Genomic DNA, 17408 nt, shown 5'->3' on the forward strand with positions numbered 1-17408 from the left:
ATCCTTTCTGCCATCATTAGAGCTTCAGACAGTGGATCAGACTGTTCTTTTAATGATCAGACCAGGCACAATATGTGGCATCAGGTGATTGCCAGTTGAAAGAGAGGTTAAAATTCAGGACTGATCTGAGTCCAGCAGGGGAGGGAGGGGATTCTGTGGGTTATTATACCCATGTATTGCAATGAGACATCTCTGAGAGAGATAGAGTATTCCCAAAATAGCATTTGCCAGCACATTAGAGCAGGCATTGGCTTGGTGCAGAACCTTTCTCTTCACTTAGTATTTTGTAAGTTGCCTGAGAAGTATCAAGGAATGAGAGATCATTTGTAGCCAGTACACATAATAATGAAGTAATGGTGAAAACTAACAACATTGCTGCAGCACTCTCAGAAGCAGCTTTCTCCCCCAAAATAGAGGTACATCAGTTTTAAGAGAACTGTTTTATAAGGAAGTGCCAAGAAACCACCCTTGAAAACTGTCTTTCTAAGGGGAGTTGTAGAAATTTCTTTCCTAGCAGAAGTATGACAAAATACATTTAGAAAAGCATTCTGCATGGAAGAGTCTTGCACTGGCTCTGAAAGGAAAATGATGATTTATTCCTTGGAGGGGTATGACTTTGAGAGTGTGGATCTACCAAATAATGGTTAGGAAAGATCATCCACTGCTGTCCTGTTGGACTTGGTCCCAAAGGCCTGAGTTATCTCCATCGTGTCCAGAGACATTATTCTCTCTGTTCCAGAGACGAGCTACCTGCCTGTGCAATGTGTTCTCTTAATTGCTGTGCCAGTTTGGACAAATTTGGAGGAAAATATCCTCTGAGAGAAGGCAGGTTACAACCCACCAGGTTCGGGAAAAAAGAAATTTTCCTCAGAGGAAAATGAAAGAGATAAAAACTATTTATTTAACAAACACACAGGAAAAGGATAATAATGCTAAATAATAAAACCTCTCGCTTGGAGAGAAACCTGGGAAAATTTCAGAGTCCTTCCATAGGTGTAGTCTCTCTCCTCCTCCTCAGAGCTGGGTCAATGTGAGCCCACCTCCAGGGCCTCGGTCGAAAAATTCTGCTGATGTGTTCTTATGTTGAAACAGTCCAGAAGAGAAGAAGGGAAAAACCGAAGTCCCAGGAAAACAAAGTTCAACTCTCGGTCTCCCTCTGGAGAGAAGGAGCTGAAAGCTGGCTGAAAAGCAAGCAGGGTGCTTTCTCCACTCTTGCTGCTGCAGCAGAGGAATGTGTGTATCTGTGTCCTTGAAACAACTACTTGAAAAGTTTGCTCTGTTTTTTTTTCCTGTCCCCCCTCTCAGGCTCAGTTTAAAGGCACAGAAAGGCACAAAATTAATTTCTGGGCATAGAGCAGCAATAGGGGACACACATCATAAAGTCACCCCAAGACAATTGCAAACAACAGGCTGCAGAGCCAGAGCAGCAGGGAGCCATAATAAACTTTACTTCTCTTATCTGGACAAGTTGCCTTGCACCAGGTATTTGTCACCAAGTGTTCACTTGTGTCACTTGTGAATGTTCAGTGTAGCTCAACCCATATTTGTGCTCTGCTCCACCACAGGCTCGTGCATAACTGGTTGGAGAGTGGTGAATGAAATAACAAGTTTTTTCTTCTTTCACAAACCTCAGTCACAGTGATTTCTCTCAAGATCTGCCAGAAAATGTTTAGATCACCCACTGGCAATAGGCTCTGCCTTAACTGTCCAAGTGCATGACCACTCCATAAACTTAAGGCAGATTTCCACTCGATAGACTTTAATAGCTAATATTTGCTTGGAGACCTTTTGTCTGCCCTCCACACACAGGACCTGCTTCCATTTGGAGATAAATCATAAAGAGATGAGCCATAACTGAGACAGACTCTGTCCATTTGAATTTCTTCTCTTCATCATGAGGAACTGTCTACAACACACCACAAGCTCAGAGACACTGACAGACAGAGATTTGAAACCCAGAAAGATGGAGAGATACTATTGGCCTCAGCACCCTCACAGGCAACAATTTCTTCCTCATATCCAATCTAAACCCTACCCTCTCTGTCAGTGTGAAGCCATTGCCCCTTGTCCTGTCACTCCAGGCCCTTGTCAAGAGTCTCTCTCCATCTTTCCTGTGGGCTCCCTTCAGGCACTGCAAGGCCACAATGAGGTCACCCCAAATCCTTCTCTTCTCCAGGCTGAACAATCCCACTTCCCTCAGCCTTTCCTCCCAGCAGAGCTGCTCCATCCCTCTGCTCCCCTTGGTGTCCCTGCTCTGGAGTGGCTCCAGCAGCTCCCTGTCCTTCCTGTGCTGGATGCAGCCCTGCAGGGGGTCTCAGCAGAGAAGGGCAGAGGGGCAGAATCCCCTCCTTCCACCTGCTAAATCCTCACCTAATGTGAACTGAATCAACTCACTCATCTGACTGCAGCACTGTTCCACTATTTTAAAGCCAATAAAAATTTATTCTACTGTATTTTGTTTGATCTGGTTTGCAACAAATAAACCAGTTAAGTTTTATGATATGCCCTTTGAGATGTTATTTTTCTTTGGAATCTAAATTTAAACTAAATCAGTCTCTGGTCCCACCAAGGACAAATATTTTAAAAGTGCTGCCAGCCATGCCTTTTAGCCTGCTGTCTCCCCTTTATAATTATTGATGTTGGCATTATACCAAGAACCCTTTTCTTGGTGTATCAATAGAGCTGTGTTTAATTTGACATTTTACTTGCTGGTCTCAGTCTCAGCATCAGTTTCAGTGAGTGCTTTCGAGCAACAGAATCCATAATTTCTGTGTTTTAACAGCATTTTCTTTCCCTGATATCATTCAGAAAATCATTCAATAATTCTCCACTAAATGATACCAAGGAAGCAGGAGATTATTTGCAACAGATCACATCACACTGCGAGGCCATGTCAAGTGCATGAAACAAATCTCCCAGCACACCCTTTTCAGTGGGCTCATGAGAAACTCCCTGTGCAGGGGAGTGCTGTCCATGTAGGAAACTACACCCTCCTGACCTTCAAACACTGGCATTTTGGCCTCATAGCCCCCCTGTCTTCTCTTGGGCCTGCTCCACACCAGGCTGCATCATGAATTGCTGAGCCCCTAAGGAGAATTAAGGGTTTGAGTCTTGTCCTTACCTGAATGCACACCTTAAAGTGTGAATGGGATGGGATAAATGCCTGTTTTTGTCTCATGTCTTGTGATGCAGTCTTTCTGCCATAGCCACCTTCAGGAGATGAATTATTCACTAGAAATAATAAGACTGGCACTCAATAAAAAACTGTCAGGTTTCCAGGTCCCATTCAGGTGCTAACATTAGCTTTCATCTTTCAGATAATACATATTCAAATTCATGTGCTAACCTATTATTTGGCAAAGGAACTACAGGTCACAATAAAGTTAATTTATGAAATCACTTAAGTGAAACCCCACACCTGCCTTTGCCTTTCACCTCTGCAGAACATTAGCAGGCCATATCACGTATCATTGCAAATGTTTTTCATTAGAGTCAGCAGCAAAGGTGACTAAAGTGAAGCACAACAGCTGGATTTAAGAAAAGCAAGTCTTGGTCAACTTAATTGCAAAGGCCCTTGAAACTGGCCTTTGCCATCTCAACGATAGCTCCCAAATGATGGTGTGTGCATCTGCATGTTAGAGCCCTGCTTTGAAGGCATCACAATGCCTCATCATATCAAATATTGAAGAAACATGATCAGCTTGTGCTGCAGCATGGCACTACCACTGAACTAACCAATTCCTCCTGTCACCTGTCTGTATTAAAATCGGGAGGCTGGAAATGTGGGAAGTGTTGCTCTAAGATAATAACCATAACTTACCTGAAGTTCTCATGATCATGTTTCAGTCAACATGTAAGGTAACATAAACAGGCTCCTGTGACGACGGAGACCTGCACACTCCCACTGTTCCTGAACACGTAGTGAAAAGTCAGAAATGTCCTCAGAATAAAAAGGCCGTCAAAATATAGCAGAAAATTTGCTCTGGTTTTCCTCAGCGTAGCTTTCATATTTCCATTAAGGGGGTAGACGAGCAAGTACTGACAGTTTGCAAGGATTTGTAACTTCCCCTTCTGTTTCTAAATTTGCTGAGGGAAATTTGTCACTTTCCCCCTTTTCAGATTTTTACCTCCAGCTTTGGCAAGTTTCAAGTATGGGATTTTTTTTCCCTTCATTCAAGGGAGTTCCAGATATATGTGGGATTTCATGCTTCTTCTTTTAATGGATGGTGGACAGTTACTACTCATGAAAGAGGTTGGGATCATTTCTACAATACTGAATATGGCATATTTATCAGCAAAATGACCTGCACACTCCTCTTCTTCCTCATGTCCAACCTGAACTTCCCCTGGTGCAGCTTGAGGCTGTTTCCTCTCCTCCTGTCCCTTGTTCCCTGGGAGCAGAGCCTGATCCCCCCTGGCTGCCCCCTCCTGTCAGGGAGTTGTGCAGAGCCAGAAGGTCCCCCCTGAGCCTCCTTTGCTCCAGGCTGAGCCCCTTTCCCAGCTCCCTCAGCCCCTCCTGCTGCTCCAGCCCCTTCCCCAGCTCAGTTCCCTTCTCTGGACACGCTCCAGCCCCTCAATGCCTTTCTTGTCCGGAGGGGCCCAGAGCTGCCCCAGGATCTGAGGTGTGGCCCCAGCAGTGCCCAGCACAGGGGACAGTCACTGCCCCGGCCCTGCTGCCACCCCATGGCTGGCACAGCCCAGGTGCCATTGGCCTCTTGGCCCCCCTGGGCACACCTGGGCTCATGTCCAGCCGCTGTCCCCAGCAGCCCCAGGGCCTTTCCCAGCTTTCCAGCCCCTCTGCCCCAGCCTGGAGCTGCAGGGGGTTGGTGTGACCCAAGGCAGGACTGGGCCCTTGGCCTTGTTGACCCTCAGACCATTGGCCTGGGCCCATGGTTCCAGGCTGTAAATCTCAAAATAAATTTACACCTGATGATGACACTACTGGTAGTGACCAAAAGCCCAACATGTCGAGCCTTTCAGAAGCAGAAAGGTCACCACTAACCTGTCCCGTATTCGAAATATTGCTGAGTTACCTGTTGGCCTCCAAACTGTCTGTCACTTGATCTCCCATGGCACAAAAACATGAAAGGACCGGTGGTACTTTGTGCTGCCTCACCCTAAAGAATTCTGAGGACAAATACATGACTGAGAAAGGCTCATGTATCCTCTCAGATCCGCTGCCACAGGATTAGTGTCTCCTACCTACCCTGCTCACTAATTCTGAACAGAGAATAGAAGAAATTTGGGAGGTAGAGTTTCTCCTTTGGTGCTTCCTTAGCAAGTACAGACTGCTTGCTGTTTACAAGGCAAATACAACCTTGAGGTTCCCTAATTTCTGACCAGTCTTCTATTTCTTGATGAAAATTTGAGTGTACTCTGAGTGGATTTTGAAAGGTTGTCAAGCCTGGAATGGGCTGCCCAAAGGGGTGATGGAGTCCCCATCCCCAGAGGTATTCAAGAAATGACTGGATTTGGCACGCAGTGCTCAGGTTTAGTTGACAAGGTCAGAGGCTAGACTTGATATCTTGGAGGTCTTTTCCAACCTTAATGATTCCATGATCCTGTGGTTCCCTGGAGGGGACCTTAAGGACAGTTCTTTAAAGAAGCCTCATACCAAAATGCCAAACCAAACCAACAACCACCAAATAACCAACCCAAAACCCCACCACCAACCCAAAACTGAGGAAAGATAGAAAAGTGTCACTCAGAGAAGCTTCCCTGTAGGGTCACTGGAAGTCTGATACTCTACTTATCTATGATTAGATCAAATATTACATGATAATAAATATATTGGACACAAGTTAATCCATAATTGCCTGATTTCTTCAGACACACACTTTCTGCAAAATTTCTTCAGATACACATTTAATTCCGAAAGTCTTTCCTGTCAAGTGCACAAAAGAAGCAGAATGAGAGTAAATCCCCAATGAAAATCTGCCTTCCTCACCCTAGAGAGAAGAACACTTAGGTACTGGGCCACAGTAGAACTTGCAGCAGAGACAGCATTGCTTTGTCACAGTGCAGCCCAGATGAAATGGGGAACAGCACAAGAGGCGATGGCTACAAAGAGGTTGCACAACAGAGAACTGTTGAAATAAGCTGTTAATATTCTGGAAAAGCAATAGGCAATCTGCCTGCAAGCTACTGATCCATAAAAAGACAAACAATTTTCAGTGAATCTACTTGAAGTGATTTTTTGTTGAATCTCCTTTCCCAGGAGAAGAATTCACCCTGCCTCAACTCTGTTCCCCAAACCTTAATTTTCTGAAACATATAGGAAGATTAGTGCATAAAGGAGAGACCATCTGTTTCCTTTCATCACTAAACTAAAGATGGTTTCCTCCGTGCAGAAGATTGCAGCCCTTAACATCTTGAGACTGTAGGCATTTGCTATTTAAATGCAAGCAGGCAGGAATCTAACAGGTCATTATTTCCCTTTAAAATGAGGGAGGGAAGTTGCATCTTCAATCGTTATCTCATATTATTTCAATCTTATCTCTTTGCTGGCTTTGGCAGGCAACGTCAGGCACATGGTCAGCAGGATTCCATTTCAACCAGGTTTTTGTTTTGTTTTCCTACTGGAATACCTGGGTGACTCCAGGTATTGAGACACATTTTGAACAGACACACGCGGGAACCACTGGAAAAGTCCTGTTGGAAGCAAATGTGTGTCTGGTACATACTATTAATGCTATTTTATATGGTTCTAGATGACAAGCTCTTTCCTTTTCATGGGATTGGCACTGTTAGAATAGTTAATTAACACAAATTCAGGAGCAAGCCTGCTTCTTGACACTTGATGTTCCCAACTCTCCCACTACTTAATTCCATCTAGAGGAAATAATGGGGTTTTGCCTTCTTGGATTGTTCCATTTTTATGGCCAATGTGTTTTCTAAAGACAGGGAAGGCTTTTAAACATAGGCAAGCAGAAGCTGGAGCTGTCCCTCTCATAGACTGATTTCTGCAGCTGAGGATTTGAAGGTGCTCAATGCCTAAAGTTTATGATTGGACTCATGTGTCCGAGGTCCATTGAAATTTATGATGTCACTATCTGGAATTCACTGCCTCAGTCTGGAAAATAATGTTTCCCTTCTTCTCCATAGCTATCCTAGAGCCACCAAAACTGTTCTACACTGTTGAAACATTGCAAATCTGGAAAGGGATACTTTTGGCCTACATGTGACATATTTTTGGCATCTGCTTCAAAATCCATCCAAATCAGTGGACTTGGAGGAAGAGGGAACAATATGAGTCCACATGGGCCAAAAAGGTCCACTTACAGTGACCTAATTCCAGGCTGAAGTCTCAGAGCAAAACAAGCAGAGCTATATTCCAGCTATTGCTACTGGGTACCCATTTTACCAAGTGAGTTTGGCAACTATTTAAAAAAAAACCAAAACACCTCAAAACCACCCCAGAACCATCATATCAGAGATATTGTTGTATGCTCAGTTGTATGCTCAGCCTGATTGCAGGTTCCTTTCTCCACACTCAGCTGGACACTCTGACAATGATGAGAAACCTCTGTGATTACAACTCTCCCATGTGTTTTACACCTGTTTCACCGAGGAATGAAAATGCTACAGGTCAGTCATTCCCGAAGATTTCCTATAATTATGTTATCTGACTATGATGCCTCTTCCTAATTATTTTTTATATCCTGTACCCGTGTAGATCTTCCTTTTAATGGCATCCCTGGACTCTCACAGAGCAGAAGACAATATCCCTCATCCTCTTCTTTTTGTCTGGCTTTCTCATTGGATCCCCACAGTTTGCACCCTTACCCGTTTATCTCCTGTGCCCTTTGGGGTCTGTAATCCCTCTTCCTACTTTCAGAATATTAGTATTTTGACTATTTATCTCCCAGGATCATACAGTACCTTCTTTCTCCAGCCCATGGCTGCCCTCATGGTGGGAATTACACCCTCACAGAGGAAACCAGATAAAAAAGCAGGCATGTTGCCTTTGCCAAGAGCCACTTCTGCAGAGACCATTTGGAGGGCTCTGCTGTCCCACAGAACTTAAATTGGGACCTTTCAGCAGCTCGTGATTTTACTTGAAAGAGAAGGGAAAAAAAAAAATCAGAGCTGTTGAGAGAAGTTTCCCAAGTGAAACTGAAGTCTCAGAAGGCGAGGAAAGGAGGTTCTTTTTTAAAACATAAACTGCTATAAACTATAGCAATATAAACTGCTGCTCTGGAATTGGGATAAATTTAGTATGAATTCATCACTGAGAAGTAACTTCTCCTGGTATGTGAGCTATCTGTGAGCTTTTGAAGCTGTCTTCACTGGACTCTACAGAGGGGTAAACAGGCTGGCATGTATCTCACTGTATACATGCTCTTGCATGGGAAAATCCAATTTAATCCCTGGAATTTCAGCTTTCCCTGTTCTGTTCTTAGCGAGGCAGCTGCTTTTAGGAAAATCTTATCTTCAAGCAAGACAAGGAGCAAACAGTATGGACTGCATGTGACCAGAAGCAAAATTTCTACTGCAAGCACTGACTACTTTGAGTACTTTCAAACACCTGATTTCTGCTAAAGAGTGTTGTGGGAGCAAAGGACAGTGGACCAGAGAGAAAGGAATCAGAAATTAGAGGGAAATTTGGGATCTAATAATAACTTTTTTTTTTTTTTGGTCACAAATTCTTCCAGAAGTCATTCCATGGTTTTTGAGTTTGAAGACCCCATGCAGGGCAAAATAATCTACTTTGGGAGATCAACTCAGTGAGCCAAGAACTTTACATTTGCAATATTTATTTTCCATCTTCCAGTGCTCTGCTGACTGTCAAAGCAATGCACATTTCATGGAGCATGAAGAGAATCACTGGAGAGAAAGGGGAAAGAGCCACTGAGGTCACTGATCCCACAGCTGATGTGAGGGCAGATTTTGGGGTTGTCAGGTCAAGTTTTCTTCATGTGGTGAGCAGTTCTATCTCTTTGGCCTGGAATCTTCTCCCACTCACCTGATGTGAACTGAATGGAGTTATCTGAAGGCCAGCACTTAGACTTCTCTAAGTGTGACAAATAGAGAGAAAAGTCATTACTTTGTGCATTTATTTGCACTTCGATTAAGTGCAGCTCTGTGGTCTTTCATGCTCATCTTGTATTTGCATATCATCAGATAAGTGTTGGGGTAGAGAACAGTCTATTTAAAATTTAAATCCTGTGTGGGGAAAAAAAAAAAAAAAAAGAATTGTTGGGCCACCTTAATCACCAGATATTAGTAGGGAACCATGCTCATTCGATCCAAGTTTCACAGCCAGAGGTGGAAAGATTATTTTCCTAAACATCTGAGTAAATAAAGAACAATCCACAGACACAGGGGAAACTTCATGGGATACAATAATCTGGAAACCTACTCAATCAGATTTAATTTATATATATATATATATACACATATATTTTAAGAAGAAAGGATAAGTAATTACAACCAAAAGAAAAAAAAAAAAATATTTTGAAGGACATTAAGAAGGATGAGGGCAGAAGAACTTACCAAATTTACCAAAGCTCAAAGACTAGGTTTTTGGGAAAGCTGGAGCTTTGGAAGATGGGAATGCCTGCATAAAAAATGTTCCCTATAAGAGCTCGGCCCTGGTGCCAGGCTGTTTTAACCTTAAACTACCTAAGGGAATGCGTTGCAACCATACAATTTTATCTTAATTTATGTATAGTAAAGGCATTTCTGTGCCACATTATGTGATCACGGTAACTCTTCTGACCTGTTAAAGCTCCAAATAACATGAGGTCCAAACTAGATCAATGCTACTGAAACGAAAATTTTATTATTTCCCTGAGTTATGTTCTGTGGTATCTGAGATATCAAAATAAAATTTCAAGTACTGATAGAAACCTTAACCTCCATTAAGCTTTTCTGGCAACAGAGAAACAAACACGAGGTCCGTAGCACCAGGCTGAAGCACAACGGAGCTGTTACCTCAGTAGGGCTGGTATTTTTAAAATCCTATTCATTCTTCTTAACTCTCCCACAGGTATCAGCTGTTCCATACTTTTCTTCCTTGTATAAGTGAATTGACAAACACACTTTGAGATATGTATGTGGGTTCTCGACCCCCACGTGTCCTCCCCGGATGGGGGAGAAAATCCTTGCCAGGAATAAGAGACGAACGGGACTCTTGGATCTTCTTGGTCTTCAGATTGTTTATTATATCTTATCAGCAATTTACATGCTGCCAACATAGCATGAAGCAGAGCAAGTACCAAAAGACACGATACAGGAAATTCCAGGCCCTTTTAAAGGTAAATCACCCAATTGTCACCAAGAATGTACATTATTTATCCTTTTCCACCAGTGCTTAATGAACTATCCATTCACGTAGCCCTGTACTGCAGCATTTCCTAACCAAGCATTCTGTACTACGAACACTGCAGGAGATGGAGTAGGTGAAGAAGAAGGAAGAGACCTGAAAAACCACAGGGATCCTCCATCTTGTCTTCATCTACTTACCATACTAATAAACCTAAAACTCTAAATTTTTCACCCTGTAACAAACTATGTATTATACTACCACCTAACTCACACCCTTGTAGATTCTAATTCACCCCAAAGCCTTGGCAGCCCTCTCCATGGACGAAGGTTAAAAACAGTGTTTCCCTGGGGGGATGGGCCCGTCAGGACAGGCAGAGAAACATTCCCTGCACTCTGGGTTCCAACAATATGGGCTCTAATTTCGGGTATATCTGGAAAGGAATGATTTCATTTCCAGAACGGGGATCAGAAATATAAAACTACTCTCCTCACAGATTATTCTTCATGTTTCCACACCACTCTTCCTGCACAGGGTTGTGTTCATTGCAGGACCTGTTTTTCCACAGCTTCCAATGGATTGCTGGAGGTGTTTTGGGACTACAAGGACAGAGAAAAGCTCACAAACAGGCTGATGGGGATCCTGGATGGGAGCCACGGAAAGCTGACCACACACATCAGACCACGTAATCTTCCACACTAGAATATATCCACACTTTATTTACTCTCAGTTTATGTCTTGATCACCAGTGTGGTTTTCTCAGCCTTTAACTCCCTGGAAAACGGGAAAGTATCTAATGGATGTTGAGTCAAAATGGAGCTAGTGGAAAAAATTAGAACAATGTTCTTCTGGATAACATGGTTTAGGTGACTGGGGACCTCTCATCCAGAGCAGTAAAGCTCTGTTTCACCTTCTTATCTGGTTTCTATGACAATCACACCAAATAATATTATTCAGGTGTAGCCATAATTTCATATATATTCTATTCATGGCACTCTGTGTCATTTCAGCTAGGACAAAAATTGCTGACTTACAAAACACTCCAGTTCGAGCTTTCGAAATTTCCAATTATTTTCATGAAGTATTTTTATTTCTGTTCTAAATTTTGGACAAAATATAAGGGGGAAAATAGAAAAAAGATAAATAGAAAAAGTAGAAATTACTACTTCTCAATTTTTTAAAGTGTTGGCACAAGTGACCATCTATAAACTGCTATTATGCATCAAACTACATCAGGAGAAAGCCAAAAGTCTTTCTGAAAACAGTTTGTGTTTTAAGTCTCACACACTGTGGTATGCCTCACAATCATAAACTCATGTTGGAACAGAGCTGAGGTCTTTACACTATTTCTAGCCTCCTTTAGAAAGGGGTTACACTGGTAATGTGGCCCTTGAGTGAAGCTGATTTATTGACATTTCTTTCAGAAATGTCACGAGAACTGCTCTCAATGCCAAGGCTACCTGAGACAAAAGATTGATGGAAATTTCCTGTACACATCCTGCAGCTTTTTCACTCGAGGTACTACCATCAGAATCCTGTTTAGCAATATTACCATCACTTTTACTGAAAGGAAAAGGCTGATGAAATTGATTCACCCCATGAAAGAAAGATAGCACTGTGCTGGCATCAGCCTTTTAAAATTCACTGGGATCAGTGGCCATGGAATCAATTGGCCATGGGATCCTAGCTAGTGCAAATGTTCCTTCTTTCCCCTTCCCTTGCTTGCTGTTCTGTGACTAGCAGAGACACATTTCCAGCACAAAGCAGACAGGATAACAATGAAGAAGCAGAAAAGGGGGGTGATTTTCACTTCACCCCATCCTTATACCTTGAGAGGTTCAAGCTGGTCACCAAGGAGTGTTTTCACCAGCTGGATTTGAGTACTCTCTTTGGGAGGTTCATTACATGGAAGTTTTGGAGCTTCAGGGTTTGGGGTTTTTTTCAGTCATTCCCTGTTACTTTCTTCGCCACTGTACAACCTTCTTTCCCCAAGCCTTTCACACCTTCGTTATAAGGCCATCCTATTCCTTCAGGAATTTGGTACATTTATTTGCTAAGATGGATCTTTGGGATGCATCCCTACACAGAGAAAGGGGTGTTGTGTAGGCTGGAATCAACTTCCACTTAATCAAAGCACCTTGCTCAGAGTGGACTCGCTGTGCCCAAGGGGAGAACAAGAGAATATTCTTACCTCACTTTCAGCTGATTCACCTGCTTATCAGCGATCCCATCTTCCTGGCCTTGAGCCATGGCAAAAGAATTTATTATTATCCCATATCCCATCCATTCTCCTACAGTGTTTCTGCTTTTCCTTGGACTGTATCTCTTCAGAGGATGGCTTTCCCTCATGCCTATCCTCAAACTATGGGCACCATGAAAAAAATGAACAATTTTTACACCAGACCCTTCTAGGCCTGAGTTTCATTTTTTTGGAGGGTGGGTCAGGAGATACTTAGCTAGATTTTATTCTTAGAACCTTCTTATATTGTGAATAAAGTAAGTTGTGAGGAGAAGTTTTTATTCTGATTCATAGCAGTGCAAACAGAGAGAATGGCAAAGCTCACCATGGAGTCCTTAAGTGTTCATCTCAGGGGAAGGGAAGTCTTACCAGCAATTCATATGGACAGGGCCAGGGAAGTCAGAGTTTTAGCTGTCACATTTACTCAGCTGCACTAGCCTGGATGGCCAGTTTTAAAAACCACCATTAACTATTGCCTGTCCCTTTTTTTCCCCATCAGCTCTTGCTCATATTCCTCACAGAAAACCTGTTAGATGATCAAAGACAAGTGATAAAAGCTGCCTTTTGTGCACTGCATTCTGGTGTATCAAAGTGCTTTAAATAGACCTTATAAAAAAAAAAAAAGGAAAAGGAAAAGAAAAAGAAAAAGAAAAAGAAATTATTTTATATTGGACGTTTTTTTTTTCCAGAATCTCAAACCTTGCCTAGCAAAACCCCAATTTAAGTTGGGAAAAGTTGGGACAGCTATGAACTCTTTGACTCTTTCTCTTCATAGTTATTTGTACTTTGAAGGTTTTCAGTATAGGCTTTATTTGTGGCAATTTCCAAATGAGGCTGAGCAGGGAGTGCCAGTTTGGCAAAACAGGCTGGAAAATCTACTGAGAAAAATATGTCCCTCAGCATTTAAAGATCTTTACTCTTCCCTCTATGTGTGCCTAACAAATACATGCTGGGAGCAGCCTGGTTTTTTTCACACTAATGAAGCACAAAAAGAATGGAAAAATCAAGCAAAGCAACCCAGAAACTCCCCTGGGTGTGGTGCTGAGCCTAGGAATTCTCCACCTGCATGACCAGGCAGTGCCAGTGGGGCCCAGGGATGCTGGACAGAGGATTGGCATTGGGAAGGCTCTGAACGGAGAATTTTGTTCTTTAGTGCATAATTCTCATAGTGCAACACTGAGCAAAGGCAATAATTTCTGTAACCAGGTAGGAAAGGGTTTGCTCTTACATCCTCTTTGCCTGTCAGCCTGAGATCTGCAGTCAGTGAGAGAAAGAGTTGAAAGAAACTTGTCCAGTGAAAGCTGAGAGTGCCCCATCCCTGGCGGTGTCCAAGGCCAGGTTGGATGGGGCTCTGAGCAAGCTGGGATAGTGGAAGGTGTCCCTGCCCATGGCAGGGGGTTGGAACTGGATGGGCTTTAAGGTCCCCTCCAACCCAAGCCATTCCATGATTCTGTGAAACCCATGGAATATCAGGGTAAGGAATTCTAGCAACCAGGTGGTTTTGTGAGAATTCTGCACTGACAGATGGGATATTTTTTCCCCTTAGTCTTGTTTGTGACTCTCTGCTGAGGTGCTTACACGGATACGTTGGCTCCACACTGTTGCGGTGAGTTGTCCTGTTTAAATGAATCCAAATGATTGGTTATCCTCCACAGAGGCTGGCAACCTCCACGCAGCTGAGGAGTGATAGCTGTGCTCCATTTATCAAACAGTCCTTAGCCAACATACAAATTGCACTGAGGCTGCAGCCACCCCTTCAGTCCCCAAAGGCTGCTCTGCTCATTCCTCACTCTTTGACACTTCTCCCTACTGGAGCGTTAGAAGCCCTGTTCCGATGTCCTGGAGGACGGCCTGTGGCAGAGAAAGGAGCACTCTGCTGTGCTTCCTAAGCAAGAAGGGAAGCAATCACTCACACTTCATTAGCTGCTGGAGCACACATCTGTTCCCAGCTTCCACACTGCCATCCATCTCACCGATGGGGGCAGACCTCAGAGTGAGCAGAGGAAAATTAATTCCTGCCGTCTACCCCCTCTTCTTCCCAAAAGCTGCTTTGAGCTTTACTCTTTAAGGACAGAAATCAAGGGCCCTTGACTCAGCCAGGACTCAGCATGGTTCAATAAGGTCACAGAATCACAGAATACTTTGGGCTGGAAGGGACCTTAAAGACCATCATGTTCCAACCTCCTGGTCTGGGCAGGGACACCTTCAACCACACCAGGTTGCTCAAGATACTTGTTCCCTCCTTCCCCTGGTCAACAAAGAGGGGAATAAGGGGACACTCTCCCTAGAGGACCCCTCAGCAGCAGCACTGATCTTGGCACTGCCAAAGAGACCAGATTTTGGCCAGTGAGGTGCAAAAAAGCTCCCACGCAGCCACATTCTCCCCAACATATTAACTTAGCCTGGCTCAAAACAGCAGGTTCAACTCTGGCCTGAAAGGCACTTTTAAACCCAGAAGCACATGAGCACAGAGCTCCTCTGCCTTGGCTTTGTGGGTGAGGCAGGTTCAGGGCCTGGGTGAAAGGCTTTACTCCACCTGAAAGTGAGGCAGCATGCTCACTGCAGCACCAGACCTGTTAATCTCTGTGGCTAGAAAGGTCACCCTGGCCCTGTCTAGCATCAATTCAGTATTTTCTTCCTTTTCCTTCTGCAAATTACATAAGTGGGGAGCCCCTCAGAGGCAGAAAAGAGGGGCTGTGGGGGCAGCTGCTGCTACCTAGGAGGGAAGGAAAAGGGAGCAGTGAGTGGAAAGGGACTGTCACCACCAGAGTGGTTTTGCTGCAAGTAAAGGCTCTCCAGCTGGGGCTGTGTGGGAGGGAGCAGAGATTCTGCCAGCAAGCAGAAAGGTGGAGGATTTGTTGTGATGTGGTTATGTTGTTTTTTTAAAAACACAAGCTAATTTTATTTCTCCCGTGGCCCCTTCCTCATGCAGAGCTCTCGAAAGTAAGAGATCACAGCTCTTCAGACAGACTGGGCAGACAGGGCTTGTATCAACAACCCTCAAGCATTTTAAACCAACAGCAAAGAACCCAACCAAAAGTATCCCCTCCCTATCACCAACAAAACATTTTTGGTCGTTATCAGATTTCTCATCCTACAGCAGCTCCCGTGTCCCATCCTTGTGTCCCACAGAGCCAAGTGTGTGTGGGTCCGCACATGAGAGACAGCAAAATGACAGCTGAGATCCCTGAAAGTTGTGAAAATCCAACATGATTCCAAGGCAATATTTTGGGGGGGAAAGGATAATAAAAATACCCCAAACAAATCAAACTCTTTGTGCTCCTTTCCCACCCTCAGTTTGTCTGCACTCAATGAGCAGGGTGAGAGCAGCTCTATCAGAGCACATCATTAATATCTTCTGCCTGCATCTCCTCTACCCAGGCAAAAAATGCTCCCAGCCCTGCCCCAGCCTCACATCCCCCAGTGCAGCTAATGTGCTGAGAGGCACTCTTTTGCCCTAGTAATCTTGTTGACACATGTTTCTGCTGCATTTTATTTTCTGCATGCCTATGCTGTAATCTCATTTGCCAGCCTGAAAGGTAAAAACAAAATAGAATGAGCTACCAAGAACAAAAAAGAAAAGGCAGGAGGCTCGCAGGAATGCCCTTGTTCATCTCACGTAGGCAGGAATGTGCTTTTTCACCGCTGCCACGTGAGGAATTGCACCTCTGTGCTCAGTGTTCCCCGAGTCCTGCCTGAATTCCCGACTGGGCAGCACAAGGCACGGGGATTTGCGGGCAGTTAATTCAGATAATTGTATTTTCCTGCTGCCTGTGTAGCGGAAATGCCGGAGCTCCGGGGGCAGAGGATTCCACGTGCGCTCGCCTGCCGTATGTAGTGCACCGTATGCCTGCAGCTGCCCTCCTCTAGTCCCATCTGTTGGAGATTGATGTTGATTTTGCTCATCTTGCCTCCTGAAAACCCAGCAATAAAAATGAATGAACTCAGTGCTCGGCAGAGTGTTGGCAGCCGATTCAGGCTGATGGCAGGCACATGCGCTGCAAGGTTCCTCTGCTGCAAACACGCTCACAAGGCTATGGGACTGGATCCTGGGATTAAGAGTCCTGTCCTAGACAGGTCTTTGCACCACATTCACCTCGGTGGATTTCAGTCCGTCACTTTCTTATCATTAGGAGGCTTCTGTTGTGTTTCCTGACTACCTTGGACCTTTTTTCCTGTAACTACAGGCACAAAGCCCAAGCACAGAGCTGGCAGCTGGTTAAGGACAGTCAACTTCTAAGCAAAATCCCCTTTTCAGGTTGAAGATATTTTCATCTAAATTGAATCTCTTATTGCAAATTAAAAACTGATAAAATGACCAAAATGATTTGATTAGCCTAGTCTGAAACTCAAGCTTATTAAACCATGAACATGCTTCCTATCCTCTAATAATGACAAGGAGAAGCTGGAAAGAAATTAATGAGCATGCTTTTGGCAAAACAGCAGCAGCAGCGCACCTAAGTGAAAGATGATGACCTATAAATAGAAACCCTAATTATAAACCAGCCCCAGATGTTTGTTTACAGGAATATATCTTGTTTCTGATTGGAGATGTCTAGTTGTGTATACTATGCCTCCAAGATGTAAGAGGAATCAGGAGCTGTCATTTTGGGGTACATGGGAAAATAGAGCTCCACTCAGTTCAGTGATGGAGGTGTAGGTAAGTCTGACAAGTCACCTGTCCCCATCACCACTGTCACCACTCACAATCCTCAGGCTTCCCCTTGGAGGTCCTATTGCCCATTCCCTGTGGTAAATATCCCACAGCTTGAGTGGGTTCAGCCTTCATTCTATTTGGATGGGACACTTTGCAATTTGTACGATTTAAAATCCTGAACAGAGGCTTGGCATACAGCATTAAATAGACAAGGACGAGAAATGTCCTTCCCTCTTTGCTTTGTA

The sequence above is a fragment of the Corvus kubaryi genome, unplaced genomic scaffold (genome assembly GCF_017639235.1).
Source record: "Corvus kubaryi isolate FWS band 111438036 unplaced genomic scaffold, C.kubaryi_AGA036_p1.0 74, whole genome shotgun sequence".
Classification (NCBI taxonomy): Eukaryota; Metazoa; Chordata; class Aves; order Passeriformes; family Corvidae; genus Corvus; species Corvus kubaryi.